This window comes from Topomyia yanbarensis, chromosome 2, assembly GCF_030247195.1.
Source record: "Topomyia yanbarensis strain Yona2022 chromosome 2, ASM3024719v1, whole genome shotgun sequence".
NCBI lineage: Eukaryota > Metazoa > Arthropoda > Insecta > Diptera > Culicidae > Topomyia > Topomyia yanbarensis.
The window spans coordinates 29,432,814-29,455,142 of NC_080671.1; the positions used below are offsets into that span (position 1 = coordinate 29,432,814).

The 22,329-nt window shown below is 38.3% G+C and overlaps 1 protein-coding gene across 1 annotated transcript in view; it reads right to left on the reverse strand.

Moving 5' to 3' along the window:
- The window catches only part of LOC131679377 (protein sickie-like), a 228,088-nt gene that overhangs the window by 135,708 nt on the left and 70,051 nt on the right, over window positions 1-22,329 (reverse strand). The gene's annotated exons all lie outside the window — the stretch shown is intronic.

Sequence of the window (22,329 nt, forward strand, 5' to 3'; positions counted from 1 at the left end):
TGTTGGTGCGAGCGTTCCCAATCTCATGCCGGGCACGATTTGCACAGTTTCGTTTGCTTCTTATGCCTCTGTATGTTAAAGCGCACCCGATGTTTACATTTAAACAGCAGTCAAAACACGGAACGCTGGCAATATCTATCTCCGCTGTGGCTGTGGGGTAGAATGATAAAAAGCCGGCGCAGATGATGATGATGATGATGATGATGCATTGTTACTGAAAACGGGAATCTTTCTCGCATTTATGGTGACGAATGGAGATTTTTTTATCTTTGGTCTGAATTTAATAGAGGTGGTGATCATGAATGAACTGTCGGTCGGGAAATTTCACACATTTATCATAGAGAAGAATTTCAATGGAATTAGTTTTATGCTAGTCATAAAAATTTACAAACTTTTGAGTAATGGAAGCAACATTTCCTTTACCGAAAAGATTTAGAAGCAACCACTAAAATTGATTAACTCCAACCGCCCACGACCATCAATCTTGTACTGATGGCTCGACAGTCAAGACACTCCCCGAAACAAACAAGAAAAAAAACGAATCTTAAATTATTCATCTACAGCCGCAAGAACCACACTCAACTTGTTCTCGGTTAGTTGTTACAGGGGCTTAGAAAGGATCGGGAAGAATGCAAACAAACAAATCAACCCTACGGCAAGCCGTCGAACAAGCCGTCCGCTCTTGAGAAGTAATTTCACAAAACTTGCTCCGGCACGTGTCCCGTTCTCTTTATTTGTCATACACTGAAGGAAGTTACTATCAATCTTGAGAAGCAACGAAACCCCTCTTCCGGCTACCGCTGTTCATCTTCGGATAGCTGTAGTAATGGAAATTTAATCCTTCTTGAACAATTGATGGCACGAAACTTTCGGTCCGCTGGGAGAGGTGCCAGTAATGAAGACAAACTAGTTGAACTAGTTCAAGTCATATTTCACCAGATAACGTAATATCAATTATTACTCAAGGAACGATAATATTTCATCCCCGTTCAGCACAATCGATACACCGTATCAAAACAGCAAAAAATCGATACTTTCCAGACATGCCGGATCCCGCCATAAATCTGGACAAGGCCCATTAGAATCGCTTGCGAGAAGACGTTTATTTCCGCCACCAACTTTCGCTTTCGAAAGCGAAAGCGACGCCTTCTCTGTGTATACAGCCGGCAAACTCGGTCCCCGGACCGACAACACTGCTAACAGCAGCAACGGCAGCAGTAACTAGAACCTCTGCTCGGAAATAGCTCTCACACGCAAATGTGTTTTCCCCTTGGCTGTGCGCTACTTGTAACATTAGACCGGATCGACTTTGAAATCCCAAACAGAGTGTGATTTAGAACAGCAGCGTTTCACCCTCGCCAGTGGAAAGTGGAAAAAGGGGTTCCGCCGCCGAGTTTTAGAACAAGGGAACCACGCTTGGTTGGATTTGCCACTCTATAAATAGGGTTCTTCAAACGAAACAATTTTTTCTAACCGGACATCACCAATCAGCTATCAATTGAAATCGAACCGGAACGTTTTATTTTTAAGGTGTTGTGAAAAGTGATACTGTCAATTGTCAACTGTCAAATCTGTCAATCTGTCAAATCTGTCAAATCTGTCAAACAATTCGCAATTACTGTAGCACATACCCTATTTCATTACAGCAAACAACAACCTCGGCAAAAGGTGCGTAAATCATGTCGCATGTGTTGTTGCTGTCTAGCTCCGCGCCGGGTAAGGGAAAGTGTTAGCACCGACTGCGCCGTTGTTGGTGTGAGTTTATAGAACAACAGGAGCACAGATAGTGATATAGTGGCACAGAGAGCGAGAGAGAGGGTGTGCTGCAAATTTACTTTTGCGCAAGTTTCAGTGGTGCCTGCTGTTGGCAACCAGCCGACGACCAGTGTCACTATCACAGCAGCTCCTGGCTGGATGTAGGAAGGTAGGGGTTGTAATGCAACTGGGTTTCCACCACCGTTATTACAAATGAGGGGTGTTGGATTCTATTAGGATGCCGCTCCGTACGGAGGAAGCGTAAGTGCAGGGAATTTGGGCCTCCGAAGTGTAAATAACGATGGTAAATGTGTTTCTGAAAATGTTCCTTTTATGAATGGTGAAGTGAGAGTGAAAGCACTGCTGGTCCAGTGCGAATTCCCGCAGGAGCTGCTAATGGGTGGTTTGGTGTGAATTATGGCCGTTTCCGGCCGTTGTCGTGTTTGGAGATACTTAAAATCGGTTACGTGTGGAGGGAGGTCCTGGACATTAGATGAGGATTATGGATAATATCCGTTGGGTTCAAACAAATTCTTACAGGATCCTTTACTGTGTCGGTTAGTTGAAGGGGGTTGGAAATAGGAGAGATGTTCTTTCATTTTGATAAAATTAGAAATAACGATATCTGAAAATTTCGTCATTCCAGCTCTGGGCTGAGACATTGATAAATAGGGACACTTGAGATTGTCGATATTCCTGGAAGTGCCGGGTACCCCTGATTGGATCTCAAATTTCAAAGCTCGTGGGCAACGTGGTTCGACTTAAAGGCATCACTTTCAATGTTGTTGTTTGATGATGCTGGTTCACTCGCAGAATGGTACACATATCTAAGAATATATTACAGTAATTTCAGAAACCAACGCGAAGCATTTGCAAAGATATAGAGCGGAACCTATAGAAGCACCACACAGATATGCGATTGCACAGGCGGACGTGGTCGTGGGGAACGCCACTCACTTGTCCACTCGGTTAGCTTCACATTCCACCTTTAAGCTTCTTTTGATTTTGCCTGACAAATTACAAAGAAAGTTATTGATAGATTGGAACAAATCGAGGTTTGTTCTTTGCAGAATTGATTCCCTTTCTTCATAAAGCCATTCTATTTTATTTTCATTTTTATAATATTATTTATACGATGTTAGTCAAAATGTTACACAAACTATATGATTTATAGTAAATCTCGAAAAATGTCACTAATTTATCCAATTTTTTTGGGTTCATGTAGAAGATACCGTATACCTAAATAATTGTATTCGAGATTGTACATAAAAGTGTACTGGAAACGAGCGCAACACAAAAAAAAACATAGTGTTTGAACGGACAAGCTCAGTCGCGTGTTGGACGGCACTGGGTAACGTACCTTCACAGCCAGTGAAACGGACTTCTCACTCAGTTTCACTGGCTGTGAAAACACAGTGCAGTCATCTGCTCCGCCTGCCGTTCAACAGGCAACTGAGCTTGTCCGGCCAAATCCGCTCTTTAAATAGTCGATGAAGACGTCATTCATAGAAGTATAGCGCGCTAGGTACACAAATCTGTCGTGCAGGACTTGGCAAGCGCCATCTTCTGTGTGTAAATGCGCGATATTTTGACTAGGCTGCGCGTTGTTTAAATTTTTAATGTCATAATATCAAAAATCTTTAGGTTTATCTATTGGAATCTATTCTTAGAATTATTTCGGGGCGATATGTGCAAAAAAATTGAAAATTTATCATGAGATGGCTGAATTATATGCATTTAAAATTGGACCACTTTTCGTTACATACATTTTTGTAGAATTGGCAAAGTGCACCCCCATATCGAAAACAAAGACGTAGTCCTACGTCAAAAGTTGGACATCGTCAGGTACTTTGTGTCCGCCGGTATTGTCGATCCTGCATTTACAACATCCACTCCCTTCTGGAAACAGACGAGAGTGTCAACACGAAACCTGGCTCCAGTTACCCAACGGTGCAGCTCGACCGTAAAGTACAGCAGAAGCTGAAGAGGAAGATCATTCCGTGGGTCTGAGCAGAAAACCAAACGACGAAGAAGTACTTGGGCAAAATGTAAGGAATGGCTGAAGGTGCCGGTGAAAATGGCTGAAGATAGACGTCGTGTGGAACCCTCCTAACGTTCCTCAACTGCGATCAATAGAACATTTTTTCACGCTCTTCTAAGTTGGTGTCGGATTCTGATGAGACAAAATCAAAATGCAAATTCCATAACTAATTTAGGTGATCAAAGATACCCCGTGTTAGCTATATCTTTTGTATAACAAACGAATTTCAGAAGGGATGGTGCACTTCCATTTTTGGTACCGAATTACCGGTACTGAATACAAATAAGTATCCGTATTTTCGGTATCATGCAATTTTTTTAAAGAATATATCTGACCCAGAGCAGGACGAGAATAAAAATGTCACCAACTCTAGAAATCTATCCGGTAATTACGGGAATCAAACGACAGATTAATAAAAAAGTAAAGTTGTTGTAATTTGTTTCCAGTTTTCCAATCCAATTAGACACTCAAAATTGTATAATTATGACACTCATAAGGGCCATGTAGTTGGAATGGGATGTATTGTGACAAGAGCACCAATTGGAAACAATAAAAAGCTCACATACGTCAAACGTAATGATTGTGTCGCCTTACGGAAGCTGCGAGAGTTTGAACGGAAGGAGAACTGCTACTTCAGTTATGTGTGCTGTACATTCCTTTGTAGTGTGAAGATGTAAGCTCGCAACTTGCAAACTCGCCCGATTCAAACTATCGATCAGCAAAGTGTCATTACAAGTTCAACGTTAATAACTTCCGTTGCACTGAAAGGATTACTTTAAACTATTTGATCAAAAATAATTACAATGATGTCGTATTAGATTTCAAAGCATTAACTGAGCTGTATATGAAGGCATTAACAGCAAAAATAATGGATAACATGATTTTTATGAACATTTTATGTTATCAAAATAAACAATTGTCAAATTAGTCAGGTCTGTATTTTTATCTATAAAAGAACGAACACCGATTTGGTACCAATAACCTTTGGATTTAAAAGGCACATGAATCGTATTGAATGACGCACGTAGAGATTTGCTAACGGGCGTGTTTTTCGCTGCTTTAGAAAAAAAAGTTCAAGTACCCCAACTGTGAACCGCCAAATATGTGATCAATTCGTCTGCCTGGTTTATTCAAACATAGGTGTTGATTTCTTCTTTCGAGCTTTCCTTGAATGTATATTAAAATCGAAATGAATTGCACAGGATAGTCTTTCTCAAAAGTTGGGACAACCCTTCTTTTAAACATGAGATGTTCTTTTGAGTTTAATTTTTGAAATATTTGTTCTGAAGTTAGGTGGGTGTGTACTACACTACGTGAACCGTGTTGAGAACTTGACTAAACGCGTTCGGATGTGAGGATTAACAATCCTTAGAGCAGCCTTTTTTAGTTGGCAGCTTAAAGCTAGAAAAGTTAATTGAATTAAATTTTGATTTTATTGTATAATTTATAAAGCCTTACAAATTTTGTTTTTCCTCCCGCAGCCTCAAATAGACTCTTAAAACGGTCAGCAAATCGCGTTCGCCAGGTTTTTGCTAATCTGCGGTTAGAAGTTTCGAGAACACTGTTAACTTCTTTAAGTTTTAAGCATGTATGCCTACACTAACCTTATTCTCAACTATCTTTAATCGGTTTACACCACGTGGATGTGTTCCTGATATTCAATCACCTGTACATATCATTTGCATGTTAGATTAAGGCGATATTTGTATATTTAGGTTTACTTATGTATCTTAAGGCAGTTATAAGCGATCCTGTGATACTGAATTAGCGTTAAATTTAGCATTAAGTAATAGTTAATAATTATTAGATTTAACAAATTGTAGGTTTAGGTAGCACTATTCCAATTGTTAGCCTTTCTTCTATCTATCTGTTCAGAAATGACAGCTTGTCCCGTCATCAACATTCCCTACACCGTAAACTGCTTGTACGTATTGCAATGTATAAGCTACCCAGTCCTACAAACCAGGGGGCTGGCTACCACAACAATCCCCGACCCGTAATCCTGTTCCGGGTCCTTCCACCGGATCAGCGTTACCCTCAGCAATCTCCAGAACCACCAGTTTTGCAACCGGACGTTCAAAGGTACCGCTGTTTGTTCGCACGATGGCCTGCCTCACTCGTCCGTCGCTGGACATAATCGGTTCTTCTATGACACCCCGCATCCAAGATTTCCGTCGATCTCCTTCTACCACGTACACTAGATCACCTTTCTGCAGCGGGCGAGTTTCTGTGAACCACTTCGTCCGATGATTAATACTGGGAACATATTCCCTTATCCACCGCTTCCACATTTCATCTGCTAGTAGCTGAGATCGCTTATATGAATCTCGAAGAGCATGTGCAACGTTCGTTGGTACAACAACCTCCTGCGGCTCGTTGGGACATGATCCCCGAAGAAATGTATTTGGTGTGAGTGCAGGCAAAGAAGACTCCTGCGGAGCGAATACCAGCGGCCGACTGTTGATCATATCCTATCCAGCTTCACACAATGTAGTTTGGAGAATTTCTTCGGTTAATCTCCTCCCGTCGTTCAGAGCGCCCATCACCTCTTTCACCGTCCGAACCATTCTCTGCCACACTCCCCCCATATGGGGAGCAGCAGGGGGATTAAAATGCCACTGCGTCCTCGCATCTGTCAGCTCTTCAGCGTACGCCTTCTGCACGTCACGGTATAGCTGTTGAATTTCTTTGCTCGCCGCACGAAAATTTGTCCCGTTGTCCGAGAAGTATTCTGCAACCGGTCCTCGGCGACAAGTAAAGCGCCTGATGGCCATCAAGCACGACTGGGTATTGAGGCTGTTAGCCACCTCCAAGTGAATGGCACAAACGAATAACAGTCTAACAGCCTCAATACCTAGTCGTGCTTGATGGCCATCAGGCGCTTTACTTGTCACGTGAAAACGACAAACCACCTTTTTTTCCGCGCGCCGTCCGATCGTAACTTCTACCGGCCCCAAATAGTCGACCCCCACGAATGTAAACGGTCGCTGGTATGGTGTAAGCCTTTGAATTGGTAGCGCAGCCATTCGTGGTATGCTTGGTCGATTCTTGTGGACCTTACACCAAACACAATGTTTCTCTACATTAGCGATGACGGAGCTGAGCTTTGGAATCACGAACCGTTGTTTAATTTCACTCTTTACCGTCTCCCTGAAATTTGCATGAAAATATTGTACCAGTCTTGCCGTCACTGCGTTATCTTTGGGTAATACTATAGGGAATCGAAGATCGAACGGCAAAAACTCGGCATTTGCGGTTCGTCCCTCGAGCCGTAGAATTTCGGAAGAGTCCAACAGTAGCGCCATCTTGTGGAGTGGACTCGATCTCTCCAAGGGTATCCATTGGTCTTGTTCCAATTCCTGATTTTTTCGGAGAATTTTTATTTCGTCTCCGAACGCCTCACTTTGAGCCATCCGGAACAGAGCTTCTTCGGCTCTCCGATATTCTCCCTGCTGTAGTCCAACTCTGGTTGCCGGATCCCCGGATCATCTTTTCTTGATTCGCCGTAGGCTCAAGGGTTTCGATAGATTGACCACCGCATTTTCTTCGGCAATTGGAGATGAAACGGTATAGACAAGCTACCGTTCTGATGAGGACATTCCATTTGGAAATTCGACTGGTGTCGATGAAAGGTCCGGTCAGCACTATGTCGTGGAAGAGAAAAACCGCCCGCATTTCTGTCGTCGTGTTTGCTGGAGGTAAGACTTGCTGTGGCCACGTTTCCGGTGCTTGGTAAATGAATTCTTGTCCTCTGAACCAGGAACATCGAGGCTTCATGGAGGGCATACGTCCCCACTTGGTCAAGCAGTCAGCGATGTTCAGTTTCGACGGAATCCATCTCCAATCTGACAGGTTTGACAAGCTCAGTATTTCCCCGATCCGAAAACCGACGAACTGTTTATACTTTCGTTGATCCGACCGTAACGCTATTGGTATGGATCCTTTGAAGTTCATTAAGCTGATCTTACCCTTTATAATAAGACCAATGTCCTACCTGTTTAATTTATTTATTTCAACCTCCAGTTTTCCACGAGCATGGAAAACTGCAAAAGTCATTCCAATTCGGAAAAAGCCTGCAAATACAAGTTTGAATAATCTGCGTCCAATCAGCATCTTATGCTCTTTGTCGAAAGCCTTTCAAAAGATCCTCAAATGTCAGATTCAAGAATAGGTTAATCGATTCAATCTGCTCAGTCCTTACCAATCTGATTTTCGGTCTGGGCATAGCACAACCTCTTCTCTGCTTAAGGTGCATGATGATATACACGAGGTCATTGATAAAAAAGGCGTTGCTTTTTTTACTTTTGGTTGATTTTTCAAAAGCTTTTGACAGGGTCTCGCATGTCAAACTACTGAAAAAATTATCTCATCAATTTGGATTCTGTCGTGAGGCTGTTTCCCTAATCAATTCGTACTTAAGTAGTCGTACCCAAGTTGTTGATATCGAAGGTAATGTTTCTGCTCCCATTAGTATTTTGTCAGGTGTACCCCAAGGATCAGTACTCAGTCCGATGTTGTTCTCATTATTCATTCATGATCTTCCATCAGTACTTCAAGTCTGCATGATCCACATGTTCGCAGATGATGTTCAATTGTACCACTGTTCAATTGATGCATCTTTAGAGGAAATGGCTCGTCTAATAAACAATGATTTAAGAAATATTTCGCAATGGTCATCTAGAAATCTTCTTCCCACAAATCCATCTAAAACGAAAGCTATGTTTATATCTAGACGACAAATACGCATGCAATTACCTAATCTAATAATAAGTAACGATATAATCGAATACGTTGACAAAGCACCAAATCTCGGTATAATATTTCAAAATAATTTAGAGTGGGACTCTCAAGTAAATTCTCAATGCGGAAAAATTTATGCTAGACTTCGTCATTTGAGACTAACGGCGGGTATGTTACCAGTATCATCTAAAATCAAGCTCTTTAATGCTTTCTTGAGGCCACACTTTTCCTATGGACTTGAATTGATTTTGAACGCATCTGCTGGTATTTTGGATCGTTTGCGTATTGCCTTGAATCACTGCGTACGATGGGTCTTTAATTTATCAAGGTATGCCAGAGTTACACATTTACAACAGCAACTTTTAGGCTGCTCTTTTTATGAATTCTTTAAACTAAGAAGCTGTATTACCTTATTCAAAATTATCCACCTGGGTCCCAACTATCTGCTTGAAAAATTACGGCCATTGAGGAGCGCTAGAGTAAGACACTATGTTGTACCGCAGCATCACTCCTCTCATTACGGTAGTACCTTCTTCGTTCGTGCAATAATTCTATGGAATAAGCTGCTTGCTAATATTCATACTGTTTTATCTACTGCAAGATTCTACCTTGAGTGCTTGAACTGGTTGAGTGGAGGAAATTAAATGGATTGGGATGAGCACTATGCTGGGGAACTGGACAGATTTTACAATTTTTTTTATTAGTGTTAGCTTAATTATTTTTTTTTTTGTTTAATTATTTAAATTCATTATTTGTGGTTTGAACAACATTATCACCAATTGTAGTAATTTATAAGAGAATACTCTTACTCTACAAGTATTTGAATCAATAAATATGAAATATGAAAAAAGCATCCATATTACCCATATTGGATAAGGATTTTCTGAGAAAGGGTACATTCTGGAATATAGTTTTCTAGCAATTGTTGCTTTCGAGGGAAAGGGTTTCTGGAGAACAGTTCTTTCTGGGGAAAACACTTCGGTATTATAGTTTCTGTGGAATGGTTTTTGGGGGAAAGTCGTAGAACCAAATCTTCATTGCAATATTCAACACAACATGAATTATTAAATTGTTTATTTTGATTCAGAATAAATTATGTCAACTACCGGTTTATTTCAAATGTGACCAAATCAAAATCTAAGAATGTTGTTCGATGGAAGTGGGAGCGACTAGTACGTTTGAAAAGATGAAATCAATAAAAAAGTAAAACTTTTCTAGCGAATGACTTTCTGAGAAATGGTGCATTCTGGGGGATGGCATTCTGGAGAATGATTTTCGGGGGAATAGTATACAATCGTATGGTCCCTATATGGTCCCACATAGTGTTTCGGACCACATATCCTCGGGTTATTATCGAAAGCTTTTGACCACAGCATGAACTAACCATTTTGTCTCATCCAGTGTACAGTGCGGAGGATAATTATGAAGAAGACGCCCAAAAAACTATCGAAGAGCTGATAAAGATGATAAAAGTCATGAGTGTGAAGAAAACCAGACGCAATACAAACCTAATTCTGAAAACAGCGGTACAAGAGAATTCGAATATATTCAGGGTATAAGTTGCAGCAATGCATCGATGAAAGTAGTTTCCAAGGGGTTTCCAACGAGCCAAAATAGTGACACTTAATCAAGAATTACTTCGATTTTTCGAAATAATTCGGTAATCTGTCGATTACTTTGGTAATCAATAATAATCAGGGTAATTGTTTGCATTTTTAAAATAATTCGCGTAATCAACCATAAATGCAATGTAATCAGATAATCATAAAGTAATTCATTACTACAAGACTCATTCTGTGTTGTTTTTCACATTTTTGCTCTCATTTTTTAAATATATTTTGGTTATTCCACAAGGACGGGCACCCTATGGATAAATAGCAAATGCGACTCTTCGAGTGATGCAATGCTCCCAAATTGTACGCCAACCGTGATTTGAGATCATATCTCATCAACACAGTAACTGATACCAATAAAATTTCAAACTAAAAGATGTTTAAAATGGTTGTGAAAATGAAGCACAAAATCGTCATTTCAAAAGTGCTATGGGTAAGATGGGCACCTGGCATAGGTTAGATGGACAATTAGACATTTGGTGTTGGTAAAGATTAAGATAGGACAAGGACAGAGTGAAAAATTTCGCAACTAATAAATTTTGTTTTCTGTCGGTATATCACAATGCTTCGATATTAAAAAAAAAACCGTTTTAATCCACCTGGTGGTGCAATTGTGCCCTTCTCATTTATCAAAATTACGATTCCATGGCTAGGTATGTTTAATATAATGGTGGAAATGTCTATTACATATTCAGTGCGATTTACACATACGTACAATAAATCGACAGCCTCCAATTTGAGTTGCTATGTATCGACGCTGAAACACTTGAAATCATCGGCGGATCGAGGAGGAGGATTCGGGAGTTTGGACCCCACCAAAAATTTTCAACTTCAACTGTTAGGAATTTTAAATTGGTTTCTCAATTCAAATTTTTCACTGGTTTTTCAGACCCACAATTTATTCTGGAGGAACTAGAAAATTTTATTCGGGTAGGGAGGTACATAATGAGGGAAAAGCGGTTGAGGAAAAGGTGGTGTGTGATGTGGGGGAAAGGGGTACCCCTCACCGTATTCCCCTAATTACGCCTCTGTTAAAATACAGAAAATCTACACAAGTCAAATTTTTTTTATTAAGTTGACGATTTTCAGAGTGATTGCATAACCTTTCTATAGGAGAAAGACAAATAGCCCAAGGGTGCACAATTTAACGATATTTTGCTGTGTTTCGCCCAAGAAATATGCCCATCTTTCCCTACCCTATTGTGTCCGTTATACCCAGAAAGATACCAAATTTAAAAAAAAGTTCCTTGATTATGAACGACTTATTAAAATTTCTGTTTCTATTTCCCGAGTTCAATCATTATTTTCTGGTGTCAAAAATTATACTCATTAGCGTGCCCTTGATAAAAAGTATTGATTTACTTAAATATCTGATAATTCGCGTATTAGATAATAGCATTATCTTTCAGAATTATTTGATATCCTCTAAAAATGTTATATTATCAGTATATTTTCACTATTTTTCCAGTTTGTTAGAAACGGAAGGTAGCCATCTTACAGTGTCCATCTTAGTCTACTTTCCCCTACTTCAATTTCAGTCGGAACCTGTAATTCAAAGTATATCAAAATTATTAGGCCACAAACTCTAGCGTAATGACTACTGAGAAATAACAATCCTAACTACATGGTACTCTCTCGTGTTCTATTTAGCAGACTACGCCCGTTGAAATGTTATAGTTTTTAAATATTGTCGACAGAAAGGGTGATAAACTAGATCATATAATAATACTATCAAAATAGGATTGTGCATACTTTTTGACATATTTTGCATTAAGTAAATTGTTGGTGGGTCATTCTGACATGCATTCCCCGTTGTGTTTTTCAATTTCGGATCATATTTATTTTTTGGCGGAATGGGGGTCACATAAAAATTACTTAATTAAAAATATTTTACCCGCTAATTCTCTTTATTCTCATTTTTACACACTACTATTCGACCATTTTTTTATCTATTTACCTATTCCAATTAAGTTCTTACTAGACTTATTGCAACTTCAGAGAAAAAGGTTTGCACACCTCATGCTGCTTTTAACAACTCGTCGTCGGACAAATCCTCAAAAACTCCATGGTGCTTTGAAAGTAATAAATACAGAAATTGGAAAGTCGCATTAGGGGATGACATGGCAATATATTGAATCTACTTTTTACTCTTGCATTTATCAATAATTCTGCTCCATTTAAAGGTTCAGAATGTTACCACGTTGCCGATATGTACGAAATACGGTGTATTTATATTTTCAAGTTATCTTTTTGTTCTAAGTTAGTACAACTCTTGATAATGCATTTGGGAACAACGCAACAATGAACACAATCTGTAAGCACATTAAATAATGTCCCCTAACGCATATGAAGTGTTTATTTGAGTTCTCTTTTGAACAAGCACGTTTACGTTAACTTGATGGTGCCAACAATTTTATTGTTTTTCAATTCAATATTTTTAAATCTAGGGTATTTCAGCTCCAAATATTTTTAGCATTTTTTTTATGTTAATACAATTGTCATTTTAAAACTAGGAATATTGGTAATATATAAAAGTTGTTAATAGAATTTCTTAGGCCCTAAGATATTGACTGAATTTAATAGTCAATCAAGGGAGTCAATCTAAAACATTTGAATACATCTTAGCATTTTAACAAGAAAGATTCTTTTATTTAACAATTAAAACTAGGAGAAACACTATTCGGCATTTGGTAGGCGCGCAAAATATTCTTTGGGAAGACATTAACATGGGGGATCATTTCTTTGGAAATACATTCACAAGAGCGACATTCGGGGGATTTAGTAGTAGAGAGCATATTGGGGACAGCAAAGAGATGGCGGACAACAATGACAGAAACAAGACGAACACAAACTTGCACCATTATGGTACGCGGCGGGTCTTTTTTAAAGATCCGACTTCCAGTCCGTTATTTGCATTCGGTTTTCAATAGTGCAGCGATAGATTTTCTGCTAGTCTTGTACTAGAGATCAGAGAATGATAGAGAAAAGAGAAGAAATAGCTTATGTTTGGATATCGCCAGCACATCCAGAACCCAAAAGAAATAATTTATCTGAGATCTGGCGCCACAACACTCGTCTCATGACCAGACAACATATTCGATGTTGTGATAATCTTTCGCCCAAGTTCAAAGATCGTTCCCTACAAGCCCAATATGCCGGGAATGCGCATCCAACGTATAATGATTTGGCATGGGCATCACTCGAATTAAATTACAACCCATATCTAACCCATTAAAACAGGCTTTTGTGGACACTTGTGGAATTATAGAATGTTGCCACCTTCCTAAGTCTCTACTCCTCCACGAGATTTGCCTTCTTTCGAGTGTCCCTTGACGAGAAAAATACATGTAAAATTCGTTGAAGTGAATTGATCTATCATAAAAATCACTTGCTAATGTACTCACCTTAGCTAGAGTTTACGCCTTCTCATTACCCGGAATGGAGCAATTGGAAGGGACCCAAACTAAGGTTAGTATCTGATATTATTTCTTAGAAAAAAACACTTAGGGGTTTCCGTGCTTTCCCCAGAAAATTCTAGGAATGCGATATACAACTTATACTATCCTTAACGAAGAAATAACGGTCTACAGGTAGGATGTCAACAATCCCAAGGATATCCCAAATTACGGCTGATTCTGAGACATAAACTAAAGCAGTTTGTGGAAAACGGTGAATTTTGATTGAATGTGCCGAAGCCAGGAAACTCGTCGAGTTTTGATGAGTCAGAGCACCCTACTATATTCTGGTTATTGAATTGAAAAAACTTGAAAAATTGATCCTATGTTGCCACTTCTAATTCATATTTCTAATGTGGTTTTCGAGTCGAACCACGCTTCCTTGGAAATACGGCCAACTTTGTTTTGTTCATGGAAACCTTAAACCCGGTTGAAAGTTGAAGCAGACAAACTATCCGAAGTACCTTGCAGATCGATGGCGTTGGATCCTATTACGGAGACCACTCCATCATCTGCAAGTTGCGTTAGCGTGTTAAAAATACCGATAAATTTGCTAATCATGAACAGTTTCCGCTTAAAATAATTGAATAATAGGAAGTAATTCCAACAAGAATTTGTTTTGTTTCCAAATAATCCAGATTATTCGAGGAATTTTACAGTAATCAAGTAATTATTTAGTAATCGTTTTTCGAAGAAGTAATCTTTATAACCATTCAATAACCTAGGTAATTTTTTTCGGGAGTGACATGTAATCAATGCTGTTGGAAACCCTTTGGTAGTTTCCCCGATAATTGGAAGCGACAGAAGCTGGTGTTGCTGTCGAAGCCGGCAAAACCGCCTAGAGATCCTTCAGTGTATAGGCCAATATGTCTGTTGAATTCGGATGGAAAGCTGTTGAAGAAAATTATCCTGCACAGACTTTCCAAGCAAAAGAGGAATGAGAACGACATTGCATTTCGGTTTCCGGAAAGGCAGGTTTTCAGTGCATGTCATTCGAACGGTAGTGACGAGCGCATCAACGTCACTTCTCTGGTACCGTAGCCGGCCTGGTTTATAACAATAAAGACGAGAAAAAATAAGTCATTAAGGTTACTGAGCATGATGGTGGCTATCACCTACCGGACCATCTTCTTCAAAGCGGTTTGAGTTGTTTCCAGAATGATATCCATTGTATTTCTACTGGAGGAAGCTCAGCAGTGGTATAGGATCAGAGGCACCAGGGCACAGTGGTCGGAAACGCCAAAAACGTGAACTTAATTCACTAGAGGCCAAACCATCGAGTATATTTACAGAATGTCTTTGGAGGAATTGTTCGTATAAATATTCCCCACAATCTGAAAACAATTTAAACTAGACATGGCTTACTATGATCGAACTAAAAAAATTAACTTTTTATGCTGACGAGATAGAAAGTTAGTGTCTTCGACAAAGTTTTAGGAACGCTTATAGTGAAGAATTTTGTTGAAGAACTTGAGTTTGTAAAGAGTAAAGGTTATCGATTTATAAGGCGTTTTCTATGACAACCCCCTTAAATCTAGTTTTCTTAATATAACTTTTTTCGTTGTGACTTTTCGTGCAAACTATGTTCTAGACAAATGTGTAAGTAACAAAACTACATAATATTGTCGAAGACTGTATGTAAAAATACTCATTTGTTTCAAAGTTATTGAAGATTTTTACATTTTTTAACTTACTTCAATTACGTATAAGAATGAAAGGAGCAAACCAAAATTCACGAACAGGCACTTTTTTAACTCTCTAAACTATGCAAAATAAAGCTAAGAAGGTTTGGTGCGTGGCACTCTAGAACCCTATGAATAGCGTTATCTTACACACCTAGAAAAAATCGTGTAAATTTACGTCTCCTAACCATGACATATACGAGCATCAAAAATGACTTACTTTTACGTTTCATTTTAATTTTGCATGACGTTGAATTTCGCAAATCAAGTAATTTTACGCCACATATGGCGTTTGTTCTAAATGGCAGTGCGTGTAATTTTAAGTCATTGCACATGTAAAGTATATGTTTCATGTAAAATTAAACCGAGTGCGGTTATATTTCGTCATTTCGTGAATTACGGTTTACTAAATTATGTCATGCTTGCAATTACGTCAACGATAAAATTCATATTTTTTTGGTGTGTACTTTATCATGTTTTTTTTACTTTTTTCTTACAAAAATCAGCAAAAAATTTTTTTTTAAGTTTTTTGCCCCTATTTTTGAAATTCTTGGTTCAATATTCAATTACAAGTATTATTTTCACTTATACCTGAATATTTCAGATTTTATAAACATGGGAGCAATAATGTAAAGTTTTTAATGTCATTGGAGATTCCAAACTAATATGTACTCAAATAGACATGTCATAATGAATTTAATGCTTACAAAAGAATGTCATACCATTATTTAATTTTACGGAAAAAATCGAAAAATTTTTTTTTGCTGATTTTTGTATAGAAAAAGTCAAAAAACATGATAAAGTAAGCTTACCCTATTCATAGGGTTCTGGAGTGCAACGCACCAAACCTTCTTAGCTTTATTTTACATAGTTTAGAGAGTTAAAAAAGTGCCTGTTCGTGAATTTTGGTTTGCACCTTTCTTTCTTATACGTAATTGAAGTTGGTGTAAAAAAATGTAAAAATCTTCAATGACTTTGAAACAAATGAGTATTTTTACATACAGTCTTCGACAATATTATGTAGTTTTGTTACTTACACATTTGTCTAGAACATAGTTTGCACGAAAAGTCACAACGAAAAAAGTTATATTAAGAAAACTAGATTTAAGGGGGTTGTCATAGAAAACGTCTTATAAATCGATAACCTTTACTCCTACAAGCTCAAGTTCTTCAACAAAATTCTTCACTATGAGCATTCCAAAAACTTTGTCGAAGACACCAACTTTCTATCTCGCCAGTATAAAAAAATTAATTTTTTTTAGTTCGATCATAGTAAGCCATGCCTAATTTCAATTATTATCAGATTGTGGGGAATATTTATACGAACAATTGCTCCAAAGACACCCTGTAAATATATTCGATGGTTTGGCCTCTAGTGAATTAAGTTCACGTTTTTGACGTTTCCGACCACTGTGCAGGGGAGTCCGACGAAGAATGCGGATTAACACCATGTCAATACCTGAAGTACCTGCACAGATTCGGGCACGCCGAGTTCCCTCTTTATCCGAGGTGCTCAGACGTCGAAAAGACACCGGAGCAGTGATGCGAATTTTCATTTTCAAATGCAAACTTTCAGTTCAATTCAACCCCAACCACGATTCAAATTCAAAGTCTCCCTTAATCATTCACATTCAAGTTGGCGCGATTTTCATGGCTAAACTGTACGTCTTCATTTCAAATTGATGCTTTTTCATTCACCGACCAAAGTTGTCATCTTATCTGTAGAGGCCAGTTTAGGGTAAATGACCAGTAAAAAGTAGTTTTGATTGATAAACTTAGCCAATACCCTAGTAGAGAGATATTCATAGGGTCAAGGAAATTGAAAATGAATGAAAAATGATTGAACAGCTCGGCTGTTTGAATGAAAGATGCAAACGAACATTTGCGAATTGAACATAGTAGGGCATGCTTTGAGATTTGTTCCTGCTTCAAGTTCAAAACAACTTGTTGAAAATTTGCAGCTCTGCACCGGAGCACGTGGTATTTGACTGCCCACGGTTTGGTTCGCATTGATATCAGCAGGGTAAATACCATCCCAGAAGACATCTTCCACAGAATGTAACGCGATGAAAATACGTGGAACGCCATTAACGGAGCCCAGACGTGCGGGCAGTGTACCGGAGGCCACGCACTACCCAGAATCACCGAACCGACCAAGGCACCATATCGGGTAACCCGTGAGCAACCTAGTTTCGCCAGATCGAGTAGGTCGCATGAAGCATCAGCGGTGGGTCGTTGGGGCGCCAGTGAACCGAAAGGTACGCTCCATCCGGAATCGCCGGACTGACCTCGACACCTACTGGTTGGTCCGTTGAGAAGGATAGGTTCACCGTCGAGGACTATATGAGTAGATTGCGACAAACTGGCAGGCGAAAACGGCTAACTGAAGGACTCACAGAAGTTCACCGTACACTGCGAGAATACAAAAGGAAATTGAGGAGTTAAATGGGTCAAAGGACGAGATTTTTTTTGGATCAAGCGATACTTCAAGTTCCCACGAAGTAATACTTTGATGCAGTCTCATGGGAAAACGATCGGTGGGGGTATAACAATATCTGCTACGTAAAATGCTCTTTCCGAAGAAAAAAAAAATTAACGAATTTGTTGGATAAAGAAATTTGTGACAATTTGCTACATGGATTTTGGGGAGTTTTTGCGTTACATAATTTACAAATAGTCTCTGGTTACGCCAATGGCATATATGCCGGGATCTAAAGGAATTACTTCACCGATTTCGACGATCGGAGGGATTAGCGTTTCGCTGCACTAAGCGACCCACGTGTTGCTTAATAGCATGTGCCCGTGAATTCGACCTGAGTCCAGCTTGTTACAAGCTTGTACTTCTCTCGTGTCATAGTAGTCTGGTCTTAGCTTTCGTACTTCCTCGCCAACCTTGTGGAAACGCATATATACTGGATACCGGACTGCACTTGGATGCATACTAGACCGGCAACAATTTTGACTTTTTTTCGGAACACTGTTAAATCAAACGGTAATTGGCTTCACATACCACTTGTCAAATATGAGCTTTTTTCGAAAACTCTAATTCACTCACAAGAGTTTTCAAGTTTGTATGTGAAAATATATAAAAAATATGCAATTGAAACAATAAATTCAGTACAAAATGCCAGTATCATCTTGTGCATCCCAAAATCTGCAGATAGATAGCTTAAGGTGTAAGAAGCAACATTGTCGAAGACTGCAAATTGATCCGATTTTACAGTAAAAAGATATTCTCATGTGTTACCTCTCTTTCTAGCACATGCTTAGAATAGGAAATTTCAATAAAAATTGGTTGGTTTTCAAAGTTAAATAACTTTATAGGGGAACCTCCAATCAATATGCTTAGCTGTGAGACGACCACGTTTACGCTTCAAGGCATTTTTTTATTCCTTTTCCTTCTCCTTTTCGATCTTTTTTTTCGAATATGTGCTTGAACAACACCATACATTATTATATTGGTAACTCACGCAGAATATCTGACGCGCATTCATTGATGACACAAGCGTTTTTCTTTCACACGAGCACGTAATGTTTCGAATACGACATTGAATTGTTTAGAGGCTGATCGAATACTGGTAATACTAGCGCCATCTTGAACAGCTGCAATTGCGTTCTTTATGTCCTCTTTTCTTCGCTTTGGCATATGTCACACAAAATTATGCATCATTTCCTGTCAAAATAATTTATATTTACATTATAGCAATGACCAACCGTGCCCTCAAACGAATGTTTTACGTTGATGTTCGTATTTTTTAAGCAAAAAAATATCGAAAAATCAACAAAAAAATTCGTGCCCAGCATTAATTTTTGCGTAAGAAAAAACTCACTTAGCAATTTTTAACATTTATTACATGTACTGAGGACGAAAGACAATGCGTTTTTGTAGAACAACATGCGAAAAAAGACACCTAAATAACGCAGCTGATCCACGGTAACAGCCGAAATGACAATCGTCATCGATGTTATCTACCATGTATCTAACTAGCGCAAAACGAGCGACCTCTGTAATAACATAGCAAAGCTAATGCCATATACTTATTGTACCTATTTGACCCCATTCTACTCTACATATATTAAGATTGCGTCTTCGGCAAAGTTGGAGGACAAGCTTTTGCCAAAAATTTTGCTGAACATACAATCACAGACTATAAACTTCAAGTGTAAAACTTCGTGGTTCTACGATGAGTTTAAAAAATTCGGCTCAAAACCGGACAAAAACATAGTTTTCACAGAGTAGTTTTATGTTGAAGATAACGCACAGTGGTCCAGGAAGCGAAATTAGCGGGAAACAATTGTTAACGCATTCATCTTTAGGTTTAGAGATTTGGTGTCTTAGAAACATTTATTGTGCGTGACAAACTGCATCTTTTGGCTGAAACGGTTTTAGGGTGGTCCTTAAAATGTCAAAGTTGTAGATATTATTTCAAATTATAGTTCAGAGAGAATGATACTTTCTTCTGCAATATTCTAGAACAATCAATTCTGAGCAACTTTGTTGAAGATACTAACTTTGTATCTCAAACCGTTTTCATTTTATAGTGAGTTCCATGTCATAACTTAGGGTGTCTCTCAAAAAAGCAGTTTTCTCCGTACAGTTTTTTAATATGATTTTTCTCACAAAAGTACTCTTCAGTGTACTTTTAGAGCATGATTAGAGGCAACTTTTGCTGAAGAAAGAAAAATTTTATCTTGTCTGGTTCAAAAGTTATACTTAATTTTCACTTAAAAATAAGCCCTTTTCAAATGTCGATATCTCAAAAGGGGGCAAACGAAAATTGATAATTTTGATTGTATTTGAAAGGCTGTACTTTTGCCTACAATATATTGAAAAATTGGAGAACGCTTTTTTGTCTTTCTCAAATAAATCAAATTTTAGTAAAAGCATTTTTGCGTATAATTCTACAGCGCTCATATTAAAAAATATTTGTTTTACGCGGATTCTGTGAATTCTTGTCAAGACTTTTCAAGGATCACATACATTTGCAGGCTTTTCATATTGCAAATAGGGTGATGACCCTATTTTGGGCTCGCTCGTTAGGGTGGCGCACTCTATCATTAATTACTCGACCTATGTACAATCGTTGAAATGCATATAAATTATGATCAATGCGTTGGGGTCAATATATTTGCTTTATTCTTGAGAACCAGTATATTAAATAACTTGTATGCGAGTGCAATAGAAACTAGAATCGCTTTCCTCTTACTTCCACCCTACCATACCACCAACAATAATGGAGCTATCGAAAATGCAAATATACACTGAAGTCTTTTTAGGCGGTTTTTTATGCGCGCATCCCCTACATAAAGAAGCCTAAGTGTACAGTATGTAAAATACTTAAAGACACCCTCGTTCTTTTCTATTTAATCCCATTACCACTACTAGACTGCCACACATTATTACGACGACTAACTTATTCAGTTTTTTTTTGTTGGCTGTGAAACGGTAAATCAAAAATTTTAAAAGAATTCTCGTGGTACAATACAACAAACCTTTCCTATGACCAAAACTACTGAAGCGATAAAGGGGTGTCTTTAATTTTTTACATACTGTATATAGGAATTGTTGCATTCGCGCAATTCTCTGTTTTCATCTTCGTCGATGAATCTTTGATCATACCCATTAATTTTTGTAGTAGAAGATTAGTTTGATGATTTGAAAACCACAATAAGCGCGTCTTTTAAAGATTACTGCTAGTGTGTGTAATACTGGGAATCGTTACCAAACATCTTAGCTGCAATGAGTCGAATTCTCATCAGTTCCCAATTTGATAATCAAAATCATGCTTAGTTTCTGGGTTTCAGTATTGCACTTGATGTACTCAATTAAGCGCTTTGCAGAGTGGTCTACCAAATCTACGAGAGTCGTTTTAAAGTACTTGAATGATTCTACTGTTATATGAAGGTCAATTTTGTTTTTTGGTTTGTGGTTAGTAGATTGCAGATCTTGATACTGCTACCTGCTAAAACTGTTCCTGCAAATGAACGAAATCGATTGTAAATTTGTGTAGATTTTGGGAAATCTTGGCAATAATTGGAAGCAAATTATAGGTCAAGTCATTGGTGATTGGTGGTCTTCACCCTATCTGCATTATGAAAAGCCTGCAAATGTATGTGATCCTTGAAAAGTCTTTATAAGAATTCACAGAATCAGCGTAAAACAAATATTTTTTAATATGAGCGCTGTAGGATTATACGCAAAAATGCTTTTACTAAAATTTGATTTATTTGGGAAAGACAAAAAAGCGTTCTCCAATTTTTCAATAAAATTGTAGGCAAAAGTACAGCCTTTCAAATGCAATCAAAATTATCAATTTTCGTTTGCCCCCTTTTGAGATATCGACATTTGAAAAGGGCGTATTTTTAAGTGAAAATTAAGTATAACTTTTGAACCAGACAAGATAAAATTTTTCTTTCTTCAGCAAAAGTTGCCTCTAATTATGCTCTAAAAGTGCACTGAAGAGTATTTTTGTGAGAAAAATCATATTAAAAAACTGTACGGAGAAAACTGCTTTTTGAGAGACACCCTAAGTTATGACATGGAACTCACTATAAAATGAAAACGGTTTGAGATACAAAGTTAGTATCTTCAACAAAGTTGCTCAGAATTGATTGTTCTAGAATATTGCAGAAGAAAGTATCATTCTCTCTGAACTATAATTTGAAATAATATCTACAACTTTGACATTTTAAGGACCACCCTAAAACCGTTTCAGCCAAAAGATGCAGTTTGTCACGCACAATAAATGTTTCTAAGACACCAAATCTCTAAACCTAAAGATGAATGCGTTAACAATTGTTTCCCGCTAATTTCGCTTCCTGGACCACTGTGTAACGTTATAAGATTTTTCCGCGAGCTTTTTTGTGTGTTTACCGGTTCTTTCTTGCCGACTTTTTGGGTCGACCTTACGCCAAAGGACTTCATACCTAGTTTAACGCTTGAAATTTGATTGGAATGGCCGCGCTGGGCATCAAACATGACTCTGGGCTCCCGCTGGATGATTGTTAAACCTAGTTTCCTTAGGGGGCAAGCACAATACCCA